The sequence below is a fragment of the Chlamydotis macqueenii genome, chromosome 11, assembly GCF_036417535.1.
Source record: "Chlamydotis macqueenii isolate bChlMac1 chromosome 11, bChlMac1.mat, whole genome shotgun sequence".
Classification (NCBI taxonomy): Eukaryota; Metazoa; Chordata; class Aves; order Otidiformes; family Otididae; genus Chlamydotis; species Chlamydotis macqueenii.
In genome coordinates, this window is record NC_141566.1 from 19,443,566 (window position 1) to 19,464,100 (window position 20,535).

Genomic DNA, 20,535 nt, shown 5'->3' on the forward strand with positions numbered 1-20,535 from the left:
GTTTGTATAATTACATTGTATGCCATGCATTCTAATATATAATTTTTCCATTTTCATCCAAAACCCCATAAAATAAGCTGTTAAATTTAACTGAGATAGGACACAAAGTAACTGTGATAAACTTACATTTATAGCACTGTTGTGAATACACTAAATCATGATGCTTAAACCTAAGGACAACCAATAAACATCTACAAAAAATTTGGTTTTTAAAATGTTAAAGTGCACTCTTTATGGACTGCTTAAAATAAAAAGTGTTTCTAACATTTCAACTCTTTGTCCCAGCTCTGAAGCTATGATTTACTATAATATATGAAAGCACCTTCCAGCACAGATATTGGAAAAACAAAACAGGATGTTATTGGTTTTAATTATTATTATTTTTTTTAATGTACAGGAAAACAATGCATCAGAGTTACCAAGTTAATATTTTTACATTAAAGTTTTGTTTCCCTTATAAAGCTTCTTTGAAATAGGTAGGAAATATCATTACCTCGTGGACGTTTTCAGTATTTTTTAGACTGGACTCAGGGGTAATACTTCTTAATTGCTGATGTCGTGTGCTCAGTACTTCTGAATGCATTAGAGTGAAATAAATCCTGGGCAGACATTCTTTCTCTCTAAGTTGTGAATATATATACACACAGAGAAAAAATTCAGACTTTGTATGTCCTGTACATTGCAAGTATCGTTGTGTAAATTATCCAGATATTCAAGAAGTAGGAACCCTTTTTTGTCTTTCATATTTTTTTTCTCAAAATGCTGAGTTTACAAATAACTTTCTTGATAGTGCCTTTTCTCTAAATGGAGGCAGAAAAAAAGTTATGAGAATTGCTTAATATATTCTTCAGTGGGATTTGTGTGCATCGTGATATAAAACTATTCATGAGGAAGTCTGATTTGAAGGCCTGGCCAGATTTTAAAAAGAAACTTTTAAAATATTTTAAAGTAAAGGAGAACTGCTATGGAAAGCTGTGGTTTACGTTCCACTGAAAAGTTGAAGCTATCTTCTGAGCTAACACCATTCATACAGAAATATAATAAATCCCTTGGAACAAAGTGGTTTTTTGTTTGGTTGGTTGATTTTTTTGGTTTTTTGTTTTGTTTTGTTTTTTTTAAATCTGTGTACTATTTTATGGTTAGACACAGTTTTCAGTGTAACTATATTAAAATAACACTTTAAAAATAACAGGCAAGATCTTGTTTGGGCAATTTGGCTTGAAAGTAAAACCAATAAAGAAAAGTGAGTTTTCAACAATGACCGGTCATTCATAAAACTTTATTTTGTTTATCATCATGCTGGTCACTCACATCTACAATGAAGTTCACTTTGTTTAGCTAGAACACAGAATTGCTTTGCTCAGAAAAAGAACACAGCACTTTTCCAAAGTGCTGCTGTTTTTATCTTCAAGGTTAACTCTAAATCAAGGTTCTGTAGAGGTCTGCTTTAGTATTTCAAGTAAATTGTTCTTAGGACTTCATGATGAATGGGAAATCAAATGTTTACTCTTTTTTTAATAAATAGCTTTAGAACATGAATTCTATGCCAGCAAGTTGATAGCTGTATTTGTCCCACTGTTTTCCTACAGATGCAGCACCTGAAAGAAATGCAGCATACAGAATAATTATTCATAAGCTTGTGCTTATCGTAGAATTCTGACCAAATGTATTGTTTTTCTTTAAAATAGAAAACTGGATTTATGCTTGCATGTTGCCTCTTTGAGGTAAGCGAAATGTCAACCTTTTTGAATGTGGCAAGAGCTATGGAATTTAAGTTGCAAATGTGATATGAGGCAGAAAATCAAGTTTGTTCTACGGTTGTGGTTGTGGTGTAAGTGGGTGTCAGGGCTCTGCCTGTGAAGAACCAGCAGAAGACACAGCAAATGAGTGTATCTGCACCTTTACTCCAAGGTTGGTTAACTTCTTGGAGAAACAACATCACCCTGGTGTAGGTAAAGCAAGGACAAACACGTGCCGCTACAGCATCTGCCACAGAAATATGTGGCAGTAGTTCACAGGTTTGGTAAGCTAAGGGTGGAGTATATTTGTAATCTTAGTCTTTCTTTTTGTTTTTAACCTTTGAAATACTCCTTATTCTAATGCCGTTAGAATGGCAGCGTAATAGGCATAGCAGTTATGCCAAGTATTGGCATGGGACTGGAAGTCTTTGCTAATATAGCTAACTGAGCATAGCATCAAAAGCTTAAATAATGATATATGCATATCATACCTGTATCTCTCTCCCTGGAATCTTTTCTATAGTGAATCTGCATTTTGGAAAAATGTGTGGGCGTGGCCTGATCCCACACGCAGTCTTATGCTGTGAAGTTTTTTCAATTTTGCAGTCAACAAGCTGCTTCGAAAAGTCCTTAAACGGTCATTAAGAAATAAAATAAGTTAATAAATGCAATTTAGCCTTCCAAGTATATGAACATTTCAGAGGTGACAGCACCACTGAAAAACTCAGGGAGTACATAAATCAAAGCGGTGTGTGAACCGTTGTGCTAGCTGGACAACAGCACAGTGATGTAAATGAACCTGGCCTTGGCCAAAATCCAACGCAAGGCCAAAAGATTGCAGTTCATTGTTTGGCTTGGTCTAACATAGTTGGCTGGTTCGGAAGGTTAAAATGTGCCTTGAGTGATATAGCATGCTTTTTAAAAGTAAGCCATAGCAATGGGGGATTAAAAATCTAAATGTAGTTCTCTTCTGCTGGTGGCACCACTAATAACCAACTAAGCACAGACACACAGCCACAGCGCGTCAGGCTGCCGCACAGAGCCTTATTTCTGATTAGGGCACCTTTTTTGATTAAACTGTGTTTAGGCCACATCAGTAATATATTAGATTAGATATCTGACTGAAGAAATGTAACAGCAACATAATTCCGATAATTACTGCTATTGCTAGAAACTTTGGGTTTTTCCTGTCTCCCTCTTCCTAGCAACTTATATTTGATGAATTTTTGTTTTCAAAACATAGAGGCTATACTTGTATTTCCACATACACTGTTGTTACATAGTTATCTTTCATACAACTGCTCAGGAACAGTTTTTGATCATATAAAACTTGTTCATTTTTTTTTACCTTATCTGGCAATCATTGTCTTCCTGAAGCAAAGGTTGGAAACAATTAAGGGAGAGATGCCTTTCACAGGGTCACTGTGATGGAGTTCATATACATTATTGGTTCCCCAATATAAAAAAAAATATGGCATCATATCAGTCTAGAGGCCCATTTAATTCTCTTGTTTCTGACAGTGGCCAAAAGTACATGTCCAGGGATGTGTAAGAATTTGTGGAGCAGAGATTTCCTGAGGCAGAGGTAGTTTGGGTTTACACAGTAACCCTCAGTGGGTTTCCCTCCCATTCACAGGCTCCAGGTTAGAGAGCAGAGAGGTTAACGTTTTGTGGCCATCGCGTTTTGTGACAAGGCACTCCGCAGCTGAACTGTACATAACGTGAATTTTGTCTCTGTAGAATTTGCCGTCTACCAACATCTTTGCCAGCACCTTATTCTTCTGTCTGAAGACATGATGATCAATCTGTCCTGGCTCATTCTCTGTGAGTCATTTGAAATATTACATGGATGTAGGAATTACTAGAGAGAGTTATAGGATAGCAAATTCTGACTCTCTTTCAGATCTTATATTTAATCATTACTCTGCTCTTGCATTAAGCAAGGGGAATTCCATTCATGGGTAACTGTCATCTTTTTTCTATTACAAATATCTCAATTTAATTTATATTTTCCTTACCATTGCACTGCTTTGTACAATAAAAAAAAAAAATTAGTTGTTCTTTCAAATTGATCTAGAAACACTAGGCTGAAGGGGAAATACGTATGGCCAGCTATAAATTAGGATTAATTACATTTAAACTAATCAAAAACTGAGTGTTGTTTATGCAGAATTGTAGTATTTCACCATGCCTGACCCAAAAAAAAACTTTACAGTCACAAAAACTCAATGATGATTATGAAATTTTTATTTACCACTGATAAGTACAATATGAGTAGTCTACAGATATTTAGACAGAGGTCTTCACAGACTGTAGTTACAAATTCTGAAGCATTATTAGGTTATTATGCTGGCCTAGAAGGCACCAGATTTCTCTACCAAAAAGGGAAAAGAAGATCATTGTAAGAGCTCAAAGGGAGCAAAATACATTTGTCAATAATAGAACTGTAGTTACAGGAATTTTTCACTAAATAAATAGTCAACAAGTAGTGTTAAAGGTCAGTACATTTTCTCATAAACAACAAAGCAAATCCTCTGATCTATAGTGCTTGCATGTAAAAAGAGAATAAAGTTAAATTAGCTAGACTACATTTTCTTCCACTGTAATTTAAGAATAATATTCTACTTTCTCTGCAGACAGCAGTAGGTCTGATGTGTCTTCCTTCAGCGAGAAAGGATCTATTTTTTTCAGCTTAGTTTTGAAGGTTTGTTGATCTTGTTTCCTATTTAACCTGGCAGAAGCTTCTGATCATGGCTGCTGCTGATTTTCTAGATTCACAAACTATGGATGTTGTCTCGTATTTGATATTTTTGTATAAAGCTAGTAAGATGATTGATCTTTTTGGCTTGATGAGCTGAAGACCACTCACAATGAAATACAAACCAAAAAAAAATATTTTGCAGTTACATGCAATACTTGTTTGATACACAACAGTTGGTGTTTAATTTTCAGGATGTTATTTTTTTTTAATTGACTTTAAATGTACGTTATTTCTTAAGGTCATTGTGGTTTGAAATGAAAATCAAATGAACAAAACCTGCAGAGGCTTATAATTTTTTATATATATCAGTATATATATAAAATAAATGTTTTGACCAAAATGGACTTAATTTTGCAAAGATGATTGTTCTTAAAACTGCACATTTGGTTCATTTGCTATTTCATCAAAATAGTGTCACTCCCTGCTTTTTTGAGCATTGCATTAGCGCATTTTGTGGAGCTCGGATTTTCAGTATTCAAACTTATCTCTCTTTGCAGCATTTAAAATTAGTGGCTGAGACAGTTTCCTTAGAGAGTGAGATGTGAATTTGATGTTAAGTGTTCTGCGCTACCCCTGCCTGAGAACGGGTGAACCTGCAGCCAGCGTGAAGTAAAGGGAGTTTCACCGTTCCCGTTAATGGGGTCAGGAATTCATCGTGTGCGCTTAGCACTGGGAGAAGTAAAAGCGAAGTCCTTGAGGATGTACCTCATGGCTACACCTGAAGCAGATGTCTAATTTTCTCCTTATTATGTTGTTTTCGTGCTATTAACTGATCCACTCAAAGCAGTTGAAAAAACTTGGCCTCATGCCCTGAATTCTTGTCAGCGGACTTTCAAGCTTTTGTGTTTTATCTGGCAAGCCTAAATCTTTATTGATTTTTTTATTTAATCACATTTCCCAGAGAAAACATGGTGAATAAGCCACTAGACTAGGGCTTAAGAAATTTCATCTTAAGCCTTTTTTCACCAGTTTTTCTCTAAGTAATTTAGTTTTTAGTACCTCAGTTACTCAAATGGAATAGATAACACTTCACAGTTTTACAGGATACTTGTAAGGGTAATTTCATTAAAGATTTAAAAACTGGTACTACAGTAAAAAGCCATCTGACTACAATTTCCTACCATGCAAAATTGGTGGGAAAAGAATATTTTTTTTTTGCCGCACTGATTTCAGAGTCCCTTGTTAACTTATCTGAAATAAAACTCATCTAAACAAAGACAGCGCATAGTCTACTTAACGTAATTCTTGCATATCCTGCAAAGCAAATTTGGTGTTTTTGTGATGTTTGGGCAAAGTTCTTGAAAATGGCAAGGTTCAAACCCCAATGAATACTGTGGCTTTGTAAACAGGAAATCAGGACAACGTGTATGGTCAAGAATATTTTACATGAGATGAATTGTCATCAAGTGTCTGACTTCTTTTCTATCGTATGTTAACATTGCATTATTTTTTCACCATGTAGCAGCCTTCTAGTATCTACGGGGGGCCTACAAGAAAACTGGAGAGGGACTTTTGACAAGGGGTAATGGCTCTAAACTGGAAGAGGGTAGAATTAGGTTAGATTAGATATAAGGAGGAAATTCTTCACTGTAAGGGTAGTGAGGCACTGGCACGGGTTGCCCAGAGAAGTTGTGGATGCCCCATCCCTAGAAGTGTTCAAGACCATGTTGGAGGGGGCTGTGAGTGACCTGGTCTTGTGGAAGGTGTCCCTGCCCAAGGCTGGGTGACTGGAACTGGATGATCTTTGGAGGTCTCTTCCATCCCAAACCATTCTGTGATTCTATGATTCTTGTGCTTTTTGAGGAGTCCTTCTAGCAGTGGAATGAGGCAATACAAAATGGTTTTAATCTGTTTAAATGTACTACTTATGCTACAAGTTTTGTTGTAATTCCTGTGTTCCTGATTTACCTCGTCTCATTCTTTGGACCAAACAAATGATTTAAAACAAAACCAAAACTAAACATGTAAATTTTGTGCTTTTAGACTTTCCTGGGGTGACTGTGCACCTTACTCCATTGGAGAGCCACAGGGCCATGTTAAGTAGACTTTTGACTCTAACTAAGAACTTATAGCAGATGTAATTACCAGTTGTATCATAATTTATAAACCTACTGGAATTTATATTAATTTTATTATACCGATTTCTTTATTTTTAATTAAGCCACTATTTATCCTCAGACCCTGCTTAATGTTTTATTTTTTTAAATTCTAACGGTAATAGCTAACAGATACGTCAGACACAAAAGAAATACATAAAATATGGCTAAGAAAGTACTTATGCTGCCTCCAGCAAGAAGGGTATTAAAAACTAAAATGCCCCTATTATAATTGCAGTCATTAAGCCATGAGAAACTTATGAACATTGTGCAGTCAACCTTGAATGAAACTAAAATATAAAAGGAATTTAAAATAGCAACAAAAAGAACAGGCAAAAAAAATGTTTCTGTTAGCAGCAACAAATAGGTTTTTAGCATATACTGAATTTTGAACACCAAGTGGAACACAAAAACCAGCACAGAATCATGTGAATGTTTTTAGCTATGCAGGTCCTGGGAAATTCTAGGTACAGCCCTCTCTGAGCCTTTAGTTCCCAGTTTCAGCCTTGCCCACGGGTCCAAAGGAAACAGTATTTTCCTATTTTATCCTATTTATAGAGTCCTTCATCTAGGAATGCCCCTCAAATTGCACTGGAAAGGTCAATACCTCGTCATCACATAGCATTAGTGAGGCTATTAAGTACTGTGATAACGAGTCCTCTGGCTGCTGAGTGTTTAAAATGGTTTAGTGATTGGAAATGAATAGGAAGGAATTACCAAACTCTCTTAGTGTATTGACAACAACCCAGGCTGCTTGATATGCCTTCAAGCTCTGGGCCATATTTTAAGTATAGTCATAAGATGACGTGGTCTAGTGTCTTGCTCGTATTATGCAGATCTCTTTTACATGAAAAGCAGCACAGAGCTTTCTTCCTCAATAAAGTAGGAGAAAATGGTATTGTTAGGAATTTAGAATGTGCAAGGATACCACAGACTAAGCAAGTGCTAGATGTAGGCATTTTGGCATAGAATAAATGAATAATAGATAAAAAGGCAGTTCATTATAGAAACCGCCTGTTTCTACCTTGTTTGATCTAAAGTATGGAATTTTAAGATAAATTTATATCTTCCAATACCACCTGTCTGTAGAGATCAATGTTTTCCAATTACAGAGTAGTTGTTAATACCGTATTTTACTGTAATTGAAATATCTAGTGCTTGTTTCTCAATGAGAATCACTCAGAACTCAGGAAAAAATTGTAAAAAGTATGTCACATCTTCATTATTTTTAAACTTTTGCTTCTTGAAGCAATTAATCAATTATCCCATAGTGAGGGTAAAAGCATGGCTTAAATGCTAAGAAGTAATTCTATACTAAACAGGTTTTTTCGATCAAGAATTTAGTCTTCAGGTTTTTTTTATGTAGGGAAATAAAGGTTTCTAATTTACATTCTATAAATATTTCCTCATATTCCAATTGCATTTGTTTTAATTTGTTTATTACTCAAACAAATGAGATGATTCATCTACTGATTATTTGATTAGGGGAGAAGTATATTAAAGATGAATGTTGGAAGAAGGAAAAGTAACTTGTACTGGATGGCTTAAGTAAATTTTAGAAAAGTTTCAAACAAGATAAATAATACATTGCACTTACCTTAAAATAGTGAAAATATGAAGCCAGCAAAAAGAGCCCGAGGCAAGCTATTACAGGGTGGTCACCAGCAGGGCCATGCTGCTCTCCACTGAACGTGTGGAGAGCAGCATGGAGCTTTGTCTCTGTTGCCATGGGTGGATTTTGGTTTGTGTGGCTCCTCTCCTCTCCCTGTAGGTCCCTCTGCCTGCTCCATCTATCTGGAGATTTCGTCAGAAGACATAGAAAGATTTCTCTTGATTCTGAGTACTTTTTGTACAGCCACAATAAACATCAATGGGAACTGTTTAGGTATTGTTCTGGTTTTGTTAGTGAGGGGGGGCCTAAGGTGGTAGCTTCTGTAGGAAACTGCTAGAAGTCGCTCCCCTTTGTTCAGTGGACTCGGCCGGGCCTAGGGCGGACCTGCTGCTGGCCAAGGCCGAGCCAATTGGTAGCAGAATGTCCCGTGATAACGCCTCTGCGATAACGTATTTAAGTAGGGGAAAACAGGAAAAAGAGGAGGAGAAGATGTGAAGCAGCTGAGCGGGGGGCAGAGAGGGGGAGGCGCGAGCCTCATGGGCCTTGCAGGCCTCACCCTCTGGCCTCCCGCCGGGCAGCCGACTGGGCCCAACTCGGCCCGGCCCGGCTGCAAGAAGTGGAGAGGAGATGAGAAGTGAATAAGATGTAAAAATGATCCTGAGAGGCGTCTGCCAGCCTGTTGTGAGGAACGGCTGCAGGCGCCAAGGTCAGTTCAGAAGGAGGGGGAGGAGTAATATGGCTCCTGGCCAAGATTCCTCTGCAACTCGTGGTGAAGACCATGGTGGAGCGGGTTGTCCCCCTGCAGCCCATGGAGGTCCACGGAGGGGCAGAGATCCACCTGCAGCTCGTGGAGGACCCCACGCCAGAGCAGGTGGAGGCCTGAAGGAGGCTGTGGCCCGTGGAGGGCCCACTGGGGCAGCTGTTCTAGAGGGACTGCACCCCGTGGAAGAGATGACCCACGCCGGAGCAGTTTCACGAAGGACTGTGGCCCGTGGGAGGGACCCCACGCTGGAGCAGAGGAGGAGTGCGAGGAGTTCTTCCCCTGACGATGATACAGCGGCGTAAAACAACGCGTGATGAACTGACCGCGACCCCCATTCCCTTTTCCCCCCCGTGCCGCTCGGGAGGGGAAGGTAGTAGAGATAATGTTAAGCCTGGGAAGAGGGAGGGGTGGGGGGAGGTTATCTTGTTCCCTGTCTCATTCTCCTGCTAATTTTAGAAAATAAATGAATAGTTTTCCCCAAGTCGAGTCTGTTTTGCCCGTGACGGTAACTTTAAGGATTTCTCCCCGTCCTTATCTCAAACCTTGAGCCGTTTTTCTTATATCATCTCCCCCTGTTCTCTCGGAGGGTGGGGGGAGCGGGAGAGAGACTGCGTAGTCTGGTCCTGATCAGGGCTGAACTACGACAGTATGGAAAGGCAGAAGAGACTGTAGGCTCTGTTTTTAGCTTTGAAAGAGAAATGTGAAGAAATTGAGAATATGTTGAAAACTATACCTCCATGGGGCTATGTTTTTTCTTATCTGACACCAGTGAAGAGTGGAATGTACTTAAATATAACAGACAGCTGACAATGCATTAATGTTATTTAAAAAAAGGTCTGAAGATATGTCTTTGGTTTAACATTGATGTTGTGTATAAAAATCAAATAATTCCTGTGGACCAAAAAAACCAAGTAACCATTTTTAATGCAAAGAATTGGAAGAAAACCAAAACCAGTGATCAAGCAGAGAAGAAAATGGCATACGTGTGGAGAATAAGTGAACCTAATATTAACATGAAGGGGAAATGTTCCCCATGGACATAATGCTAGTTCTTGTCTTGCACTCTGTTCGTTAGTATGATGTGAAGCTGTTTGATAGTGATATGATTCTTACTTAACACTAAGCTACAGATTTGAATGGCAAACATACAGAACATTTTTTCTCCTTGTGGTGGTATTTGGCTTTCTCACGACAAATAGTTTGCATTATTTTGCTCTAACCAAAGGATAAAGTAAAAATACACAATATTCTTCAAAAAAAAAAAAAAGAGGATGTAGCAATACAGTGTTGGCACAGGCACACATACAAAGGCTTCAAGTAATAAGTCAGAAATTTATTGTGGGCTACCTGAATACATGATGCACAATAACAGAAACTGTTCTATTCCCACCTTGCCTCAGCCCTTCCTCAGCTGAATGGTTGGAAGAAGAGGGAGAAGACAGCATTTTGAGATCATATAACAACATTTTGCATTGACATAAGTTATATTTGAAGTGCATTATTAATTTTAATTTGTATTAAACTTAATATTAACAGTGAAGTTAATTTCCTTGCTAAACGATAGCCCAAGTTTTAATTTCTGACTTTCTCTTGATTGACGTGTCTCAGTAACTACCAAATGCTAAGTATAGTGACTGAGGCTGAGACTTCCAGTGGTACCACATGGCCAGCCTTGCTCCAGAATAAAGAAAGCACAGGATCAGTTCACATTTTTGGTTGTTTTTTGGTTTTTAGTTGCTTTCTGCTGGGGTTTTAAGAATATTAGAGTTGTTCTATGTTAATTCAGTTGCTTTAAACAATCCCTGCAAGAAGCTGTCTTAAACGCAGTTCTAGAAATTGCAGTGTGACAGATTACCTGGAAGTTATTTCAGATGACATATTGGAGGTCATTTGTGCACATTCATAAGTTTTGGTGTAGTTGATGTTTTTAAACAAACAGGGCTTCTATAAATGTACCAACTAAACTAATTCATCTTCATAAAAGGCATTAATGTGTTGCTTGTTTTTAGAAATTTGTACGCATAAAATTATTGTTCTGATGTCCTTCAAATGTAATCTTTACTGTAAATAATTTACTTCTACTGCTTTTGAAAGTACTCATTTGCTATTTGGCTTCCTATAGTAGGACAGCTATGGGCATGTGGATTGAGGGAATAAAATTAAATGAGAGACTTTTGCAATAAAAGTGTAATGAATGTTCTTGTAAGGAGCGCAACTGTTTGTGTCTGAAGTTGAAATTTTAAGAGAATGATTTTACAGGCAGTTCAGGTTTTGTGAGGAACGTGGCCATATAGCACAGAAAAGTGGATGCAGTCTTAAAAAAACATTACAAAGATTAGCCAATGTTTTTTCTTTAGAAAAATACTTCAGATGTTATCATTTATCTAATCTAGTATTTTAAATTCTGTTGTTAGTTGACAAATATCTCATTTTATTTCCTAATCTCAGTGGCTAACAAAGTTTGCTTAAACATGCAATATGTAACAAATGTAAATATTTATATATATGCATTCTCTGTATGATATTTATGAACATGTAACTCTATGGTATCATATAGGTTGCATTGCATAGAAATGTTTGATTATTATAGTTACACTTGTCATGTATGGTCTTAACATCTACATTTATGATTTTAAACAATCGCTCAAATGCTAGAAGGAGCTGTGTGATAAAACTTTTGAGCGTTCTGATCTGGTGCTTTATTTGGGCTCTGGTTTTGAGCTCAAGCATTGCTACTGCTGCTTCCATTTAAAAATTTCATCTTTACCAAAGTAAAATGGAAGCCGTGGTTGGATGCACAAAGGTAAGTTACTTTGCTTTTGAAATGTTATCAGCTGTTATTAGCAATTAGCTTACAGAGGATTTAAAAAAAAAAAAAAATGCCTGACTAGCAAGGTGATCTATTGTGCGTTAATGAAAGGGAAATTTTTAACGAATGTAGGTCATCTTTGAACAAAATTAGCATTCGACAAAATAGGCCTGTTGTCATGTCTCAACTTGAGGAAGCCAAGCCTGTAGACTCTAAAACGTGGTAAGATGCTGCCCTCTTCTGCTTATTCCCAACTCAGTTTTACTTTACACTGTCCAGAGTGCCTCTGAGCAATTCTGTGTGATAGACACTGTGTGGTAGACACTGTGTTAGATCTGCTGTTTATTAAAAAAAAAATAATAATAGTAATTTGCAAGTACACTTGAAGAAGTGAGCATAAACTTAATGTTGATCCTGTATGTAGGAAAAGGACAATAGGATATTCTAGCTGAAGTGTCTAATATATTTGATGCATTCTTTTAATTAGGTTAAATAAAGTGAAAATCCTGCTTCTCAAATCTCTTACTGATGTAATACTGAGGAATTAAAGGATACAACTGAACTTTAAACTGTATAAGAACACTCATCTGTTTGTCTGATAATGAATTTACCCATTATCCACTGTGCCCTCTTGACAAACCTGTCAGCTGTGAATCAGGACAGATCTGTAAAACACTGCCAAAGAATTCAGCAGATTTGTGTAATAAATTGTAATTTCTCTGGGTATAGATGTACTGATTTCATTCACAGCCTTAGCAGGGAGTTCTAAGGATCTGGGCTTAAGAATTTTTTTCATTTAGAGAGAGTGAGCTATTTTCATTTCCATAGGAGAAATAATAGCTCTACGGCTTATAACTGCCCTTTAGCAGGAGGATCTCCTTAATAGAAATGTGCTTGTGCATTTAGTTCAACTCTCCTGTAGACAGTATATCAGACTTGGAAAATTATAGGAATGAAGGCAAGAGAAGCGATGAAATAAATTCATTTGTTACTTTGTCTCTGCATTATAAATTTGGGAATTTGAATCTCTTAGCAGTTCTGCAATTCAGATATAATTCTAATAAGAATTTCTGTTGACTGTGATGTAATGGACATGGAAATATAGTGCAACATGAAAGTGTACGTAATGCATTTCAGTTATTAGAAACAATTTTTTTAGAAGAAAACCTTTTCAGAACAAACCTCAAAATAAAATTCTGACACCAGGCAAGGCTGTTTCACTACCTACATTCAGAGATACTTCACATTGCAAAAAATAGAATGCTTTCCTAAGAGACAGAGAATCTGTTTTTATTCTATTTTTTTCTCCTTCTTATCAAGTTGTATTGTTTTCATCCTAACAGTGTATCTAACTAAGCTTATGAGAAAGCAGTTACTGCAGAAAATAAACAAATGGTGTAAATCTAACCCCACGTTTTCTTCTGCAGTCCTTCCAACAGAGCAGTTATGATTCATGATCCAGTCAGTGTGGCTTTTTGTAAACATAGTCTTTCCACATATTCTGTGACATTTCTGTAATGAATCATCAGGCATGAAAAATGTACATTGTCATAGGCGAACACTGGGAGAAGTCGCTAAAGTAACAGGTTACTATTGTGATTGCCAGAAAGTGGAGCAAGATCACTTTGCGGGTCAATATAGACGCTGACAAGTACATATATTATCAGATGTCATTTTCCAGGATGGTGGTTCATTAACCTATTGAAATCCATAGGAAGTGTAATATTTGCGGCTTGATTGAAATTTAGTTATAACCGTGTTTCTTCAGTGACTATTACCATAAAACAGTGCTTCTGTGACTAGTACGATACTAAGTATGTCTGTCCCAGTTTTCAGCATTACTTAAAAGCTCATGCAACCTCAATTTTAAATCAAGTACTCTCTCCTAGACTAACAAAAGCCTTTTGGCAGCTGTAGCTGCCAGCACTGAATTACAAGAAGAGAGAAGTGGTGAAGGGACAGGTGTTTACAATGACAACGTTCTTCTGTGAAAGAATGAAAATTCTTTACAACTTGTTCGCTCCATACTGAAATGTTGTCTTTTCATATATGCAATTTAATGAACAACTAATTTGAACATGAATGACTTTTGGATGGTGTGTTTGGTATTTCAGTAAATGGTTTTTAAATGGTCAATTTACAATCAGCTTAGTTGGACTTCAGTGTAATTTTGGGTTGTGAAATATTCTCATGCCATTAATGAAAAAACAATGATGTTCCTCCCAACAAAAGAGGTAATACTTTCCACTTAATGCTGTGGCTTCATCGCTGGAAATCACAGACAAAGGCAGAGATTGATACAGCTGGTGACCAGCTGGGAGGAAAAAGTAGTGCTATTAGCAGATAAGAGTTATAGTTGGTAATTGTTGCTAGTTTAGTCTGAATTGCTCACAACATAGGTAGATTTTCACAGCTTATATATATATATAAATATATATACAACAGTAATATTTTTTAACAACTTTTATTCATATGAGTTAAATGAGCACTGATTTTTTGCAGTCTGGTTATGTAGAATCTAAAAAGTAATATGGGATATTTGGGGTTTTTTTCCCCTCCTATAGCCAAAGAAATAGTTCTTTACAGAAATACCACCTCCTACACAGTTTTCCATGTTAATCCAGCCATTCATTAGCCCATCCTCCTTTAGCTGTGGTCTCAGGACTTCTGTTTGTGACCCATATAATGTTACTAAGATGTATTCCAGTGAAATTGATGCCATGTTTGTGTTTGGAATGTAAGAAATACAGTCTGTGTTCTAGTAATGATGGGTTGAAATGGAAAGGTGTCTTGGGGTACTATAAATCCATCAAAAGGTGGAAATAGTTCTTTGGTCATGTTGGATTCCTGTAATGCAAGGTAGATGACATAAGCAGAGTATGTGCATTGATACCTAAACTTGGTGATGTTTCTTCTTATGCTACTGACAATACAGATGCATCCTAATCGTATATGCTGATTTATAACACGTTTATCTTTAGTTATTTAAGTAACTTGCTGAAGTAGAACACAGGATGTAAATTTAGATACTGGGAAGCTGAAATAAAAACTACCTAAACTAGCAATAAAAAAAAATTGAGATAATGCAGCTTTGATTGTAGCTAGAGTAGTAGAACAGTAGCAAGAAGAAAAAATACTGAACTTGAAAATATACAAGGCCATATTTTGTTTGTCTATATAATGCTTAAGAAGTTTCAGAAATGCAATAAACACTGCACTGCTGAAGTTGTCTCCAGATGATTCAGAACCTGAATTCTAGTTCTACACCAACAAGCCTTTTGTTAAACTTCAAACTTACTTGCTTGTCAGCTGTAATACAGGACTGGACAAAGGGACTTGAGTTTCAGTGTTTACAGTGTGCCAGCTTCTGGACTACGGCTTATGGTCTACTGGTATTCTGGAGAGATGAATTTGTGAAATTGCTGCTTTTACTGGGTTTTTACCATTTGCACAGAAGTTCTTAGAAAGGAAAAATATTAAAGAAAAAAAAAGACAACAGAGAACTTGAATGTATTGCTCTTAGGAAAAATACTCTTCCATATAGCTATTACAACTTTCTGTTTACTAAGGAATGAATGTTCCACAGCAATTAAGGCACTGATTGAATAGATATAGGTGAAGACAAATCCCTTCACTATTTATTATGAAGCAGAAAATACCATATTTTACCCTAATATACTTAGGTAATAATATTATGTAAGCAGTTGTGATCATTTTTCACATGTACGTTTGCCAAAAAAAAAGGTTGTTACAGAGGAATGTAATGGATTGATAGAACAATCCTTGTTTATCACATGGAAATTTAACTTTTGTAAAACTGTAAGTTAAAAAATTGAAAGATGGCATAATATAAAACTGACGAGATAACAAGTAGATTGCTTGTAAGTTTAGATGTGTACTCAAAAATTGCTCAATGGGAAATTACTGAGTTGAAACATGAAGATGAATAACATGCAGCTTAGGGCCATGGACTTCAGTGTGGATCACCAGTCAATGAGCTCAACAACAGGAGAAGACATTTATGTTGGTAACTCTAGGATACCAGAAATTTAATTATACCCAGAGCAGGTAAGAAGGCATCTATCATAGAAATAATAAATAGGCAGATGTTTCTTAGCTTGCTGCTGAGTCTTAATCCCTTTTAGTTCTATTCTCTGCTCCCCTGTAAGGGAGCACAGAGAATAATAAACTCAGTCTGAACGTTTCACTGTCGTTCTCTGTGTATAACAACAGAGATCTCAGATCTTATTTCCTGCAGGAGTTAATCTTGAATATCTATTAGTGGACAGTGACATTTCACTCAAAACAAGATCTTTATAAACTCTCTTCTGCCCTGATATGCCCATTCTGCATTCAGATCAATTATCAGAAATGATTCTGTCTTAATGTGATGTAAATATTTTAATTTATTTTACAATGAAGCAATAGTGACAAAGAGATAAAACTTCATATTTTCTGTGTCTGCGGAGGCAACTCAGGCAGGCAGAAGAGGTTTTACCTTTCTCCTGCCATGATGCACAGTGGCTTTCTAAGCTCTGAGCATCAGCCGAGCCCTTCCCTTTTCAACCAGGGATCCCAAGGATTGCCGCGGCTGGGAAACTCTCCTGTCCTGGGTGGGCAGCACTTAACAACACTGCTACCTAAAGTAAAGCCAAAGGCCAGCTTGCGTATTAAAACAGTAGACATTAGATAAACGTGCTATAAATTTAGAGTGTATTTCTGTCTATAGCTTCAAACACGCCTAAGCTGTTTACATTTGTGGTTTTGACCACAATTTCGTGACCACAGTTTCATTTCTGTAAGCGATTTGGAAAATGGCTGTGTGTGGGATTTAGCCTGCAGTTCAGCCTGCGGCCGTATCGCCCCTGGGGAACATGGGGTGCTCGGATCCAACGTGGTGTCAGCCTCCCCAAGGCTGCCTCTTAGGACAACTGGCGTTTAAAAAGAGCAGAACTCTACCGTAGGAGCCAGCTCGGTATTTCTGCAAGGTTTTGCGCCATACGAGTCAATGTCTAGTCAATGAGGATTGTGGATAATGCACAGTATAAGTACTCTTAGTTGATAACGTAGTTATGGGGAAACATTACATTATGGTGAAGATGTTCAGATATTGCAGTAAAGACAACTGTATAAATACTTAGAGAAACAAAATCTAGAGGTTTGTGAAAGCTACGTCCCAAATTTGACAAAGTGTCTGAGCATTATAACAGCAAGTGTAAAAGTAACCCCAGTATTGGTCAGTGAAGTTATTTAAATGTTTAACATTAGCATAGCTGTGAGTGATTTGCTATCTCTTAATCTTTAAAACCTCACACTTGTGAGAACTATCCAGTGATGAAATGTACCTCAATAGCACTTATCGTTTCTCTTTCCCAGACACCTCAGGAAAATCACCACCTTGGTGGAACACATCTGTAAAAGACCGTTAGAAGTAATTTAGAGGTGTGGATGCTAAAACTGTTCAGCTATGAGCTCAGTGAATTAAACTGGTTGATAGTGCTGCAGTAGCACTTAGAATCACACTAAACACAAGATAGTGTTCTGGTGATAAAACTGATAGAAAGAGAACGTCTCAACCAGCTGTTTACTTGTCAACGAGACTCATAGTGATCTCTGAAATTGAGTTCAGGGATGCAATGTTTAATCAAAGTAAATCATCGGTATTTTGAATGTTGATGCTGTCTTCAGGAGTCCATTGGGACATCCTTGTCTTTTCCAAGACCTCTAAGGGAAGTAAATAAAATGTATCAGTACTGTTTGTGCCTCTGGCTACACCACACTGTGAAGACTCAAGGGATGTTTCAGGACGTAACCACAGAAAACACGCAGCAGTTCCCAAAGCAGTGCTAACAGTCTGCTGGAGAATGTGCCCCCCCGAAATATATCAGGGAGAGCAAGAAGAGGCTAATATTTTTGAGTAATGAAAAACACAGTAGTTTTAAGAACCATATTGAGATTTGATATCTCTGGGGCTTTACCATATATAGTGGGGGTTTTTATTGCTATTTTTGGTTATTTTTGCTAAGGTCAAATACATCACTGTATATTTACCATGCAAAGCAGAAAAATTGCTTGCATGGATAAAATTTAAGAGAAGATAAAATATTTGCAAATAAGAAAAGATTGTTTCTTTTGTTTTGAGTAAATATAAGGGGTTAGCTATCCCAATATCAGCAGTTTATTTCCTTGAGCTTCTTACTGTAAAGCACAAAAATATATATAGGAAAACTATACAGGAGAAGGAAAAACAAAGCAAAATTGAAAAAAAAAATATTTTCTTCGTGCTGCTAGCTAAATTCATGGTTAAATCCTGCTTGAGCTTCTGGGGTTGGTTGGTTGAGGTGTAACAAGTGGTTTTCATCCAAGAACAAGGAGATGACTGTGGGTATAAAACTGGAATTGATAAAATTATAGATGTCTAGAAAAAGATGAAAAGAATTAGGGACATTAAATGAAACCAGCAAACATCAGGTTTAAGCAAAATAAAAGGAAATCCCTCTGTGCATAAGGCATTAGTAAAAATGCAGAACTCCTTTTATTAATTTTAAACTTTAAGTGATCTTTGCACCAATGCGTGCTTATACTGAGGCAAAGTATTTATTAAAACCCAAAGAAATGACAACATATGAAAACAAGTTTTATCATTTCAGAGCACAAGGTGCTTCAAGGCCAGAACAGAATATGGGTGCAAATACTGGAGAGCTGCAGAGAGGAGTGTTCTCTCTTCAAAGCTGTAAATACAAAGCTGTAGTAGTTTATAAAGAGCATTAATTAGCCGTTCCTTTGAATCTTACACATGTTTTGAAGACATTCAATATTTTGTATGTTTACATCACTCATTTAGTATTTCAGCTGCACAAATATGATAGTGCTGGTTAAAATTGTCACAGATTTTATTTGAGAATATACAACACATGAAAAAAAATTGAACTGTTATCTTTCCAGTAGAACGTTTGGATACAAATCGGAGTTCTCAAGTGAGAGAAAACATTTATGAAACAATCCATGAGGATAACTTGTTGTTTTCTTCTAGATAAGATTTTTTTTTTTTTCCCTTTTGGCTTCGTATTTTGGGGACATTAGAATCATAGAATGGTTAGAGTTGGAAGGGACCTTCAAAGGTCATCTAGTCCAACCCCCCTGCAAGGAGCAGGGACATTCCTGACTAGGTCAGGTTGCTCAGAGCCTCATCCAGCCTGGTCTTGAACGTTTCCAGGGATGGGGCCTCCACCACCTTTCTGGGCAACCTGTTCCAGTGTTCTATAACTCGCATCGTAAAAAATTTTTTCCTAATTTTTCCTAATTTCCTAATTTTTTTCCTAATTTTTCCATTAAATGGACTGCAGATTAAATAAAGTTGATGTCTACTTGCAGTATGTTAACCTTGGCTGGCTGCAAGGCACCCGCCAGGCTGCTTGCTCATTCCCCCTTCTCAACAGGACAGGAGAAGAAAATAAGATAAGAAAAAAAAAAAAGCTCGTGGGTGAAGATAAAGACAACATGCCAATCACTGTTACAGGCAAAACAGACTTTATGCTTTGGAAATTATGCTTTAAAAGTGGAGGAAATGTGTGTATTTTCCTTTCATTAGGAGATTCACACAATTGATTTGTAATTTAATCTTAATTTTAGACCTCCTAGAGTGAAATACTGAATTTCTCACTAAAAGCATAAGTTGTCATAATGACACCAGCCTTTCTAGACTCTCCCTTTCCCCATGAGTGCTTGTGCATACTCTCTGTTGGTGAAAATGTTAGAAGCAGAATTAATTCAGTGCTCCTGCACACAACACATGTTAAGCTACAGAAGAGCTACGTATATTGGAAGTTTTGCTATGAATATGCCAACTTTTTTTTTTTTTGTCCCTTCAAAAAAAAGCATTTAGATGAACACTTTTCTGAAAAGTTTCTTACCTCCACATATTAATATTAGCGCCATATGTAACAGCTCTATTTCGAATAAATCCAAATTATACATTTAAAATTTTGAAATGAGCTTTGAAGTCCACACACAGAACACTGAAAATTTTGCTTGAAATTTTATTGTAAATTTTTATTGTAAATGGTTTGCCATTTAAAAGCCTGACATTGGTACAGGCAAGTTAAAGAGATTTTTTGAATTGCAGATTTAAGAAGGGATGTAAAATAGGTTTACAAACAAAAGGAAGGTAAAATCAAACTACCATATTTCAGGTTAAAAAAAAAAACCAAACAAAAAAACCACCAAAAAAACCCCCACCACCAAAAACCCAAAGAAAAGAGTTAATTGAAGGACACCAAGCCAGAAATGAAGAAATACAAAGATCAGCAAACAAATGAAAACCAAACCACTTGAATCTTCTGGCAACATAAACAGTTAAGCTATCCAAAAGTACTGAAAAACTTAACAAGTTCTCAAACATACAAAAATCCCAACATATTCCATTTGGAGTACATTTATACCATCATAATTTTGTCAGCCTGTTCCCTGTATAATTTCCTAAAAAGTAAATAAATCTTTATCATCAACATTTTGATAGTGTTTTACCACAAACAACATTTTGTATTTAAATCAATTTTACACCCAAGATTCTATGAAATTTCAAACTGGCTCTGGGCAATGTGTTGTTTTGTGATGTCTCAATGTCTCATTGAGATGTGTCAGGTCCATTCGTATCTTATTATGAATCACGTTACTGAAATGACATGATAAATATTTTCAGTATAAGTACATTTTACATTTTGAAGGTGAGGGAGTGAGTTTGGTTTATTCCCTG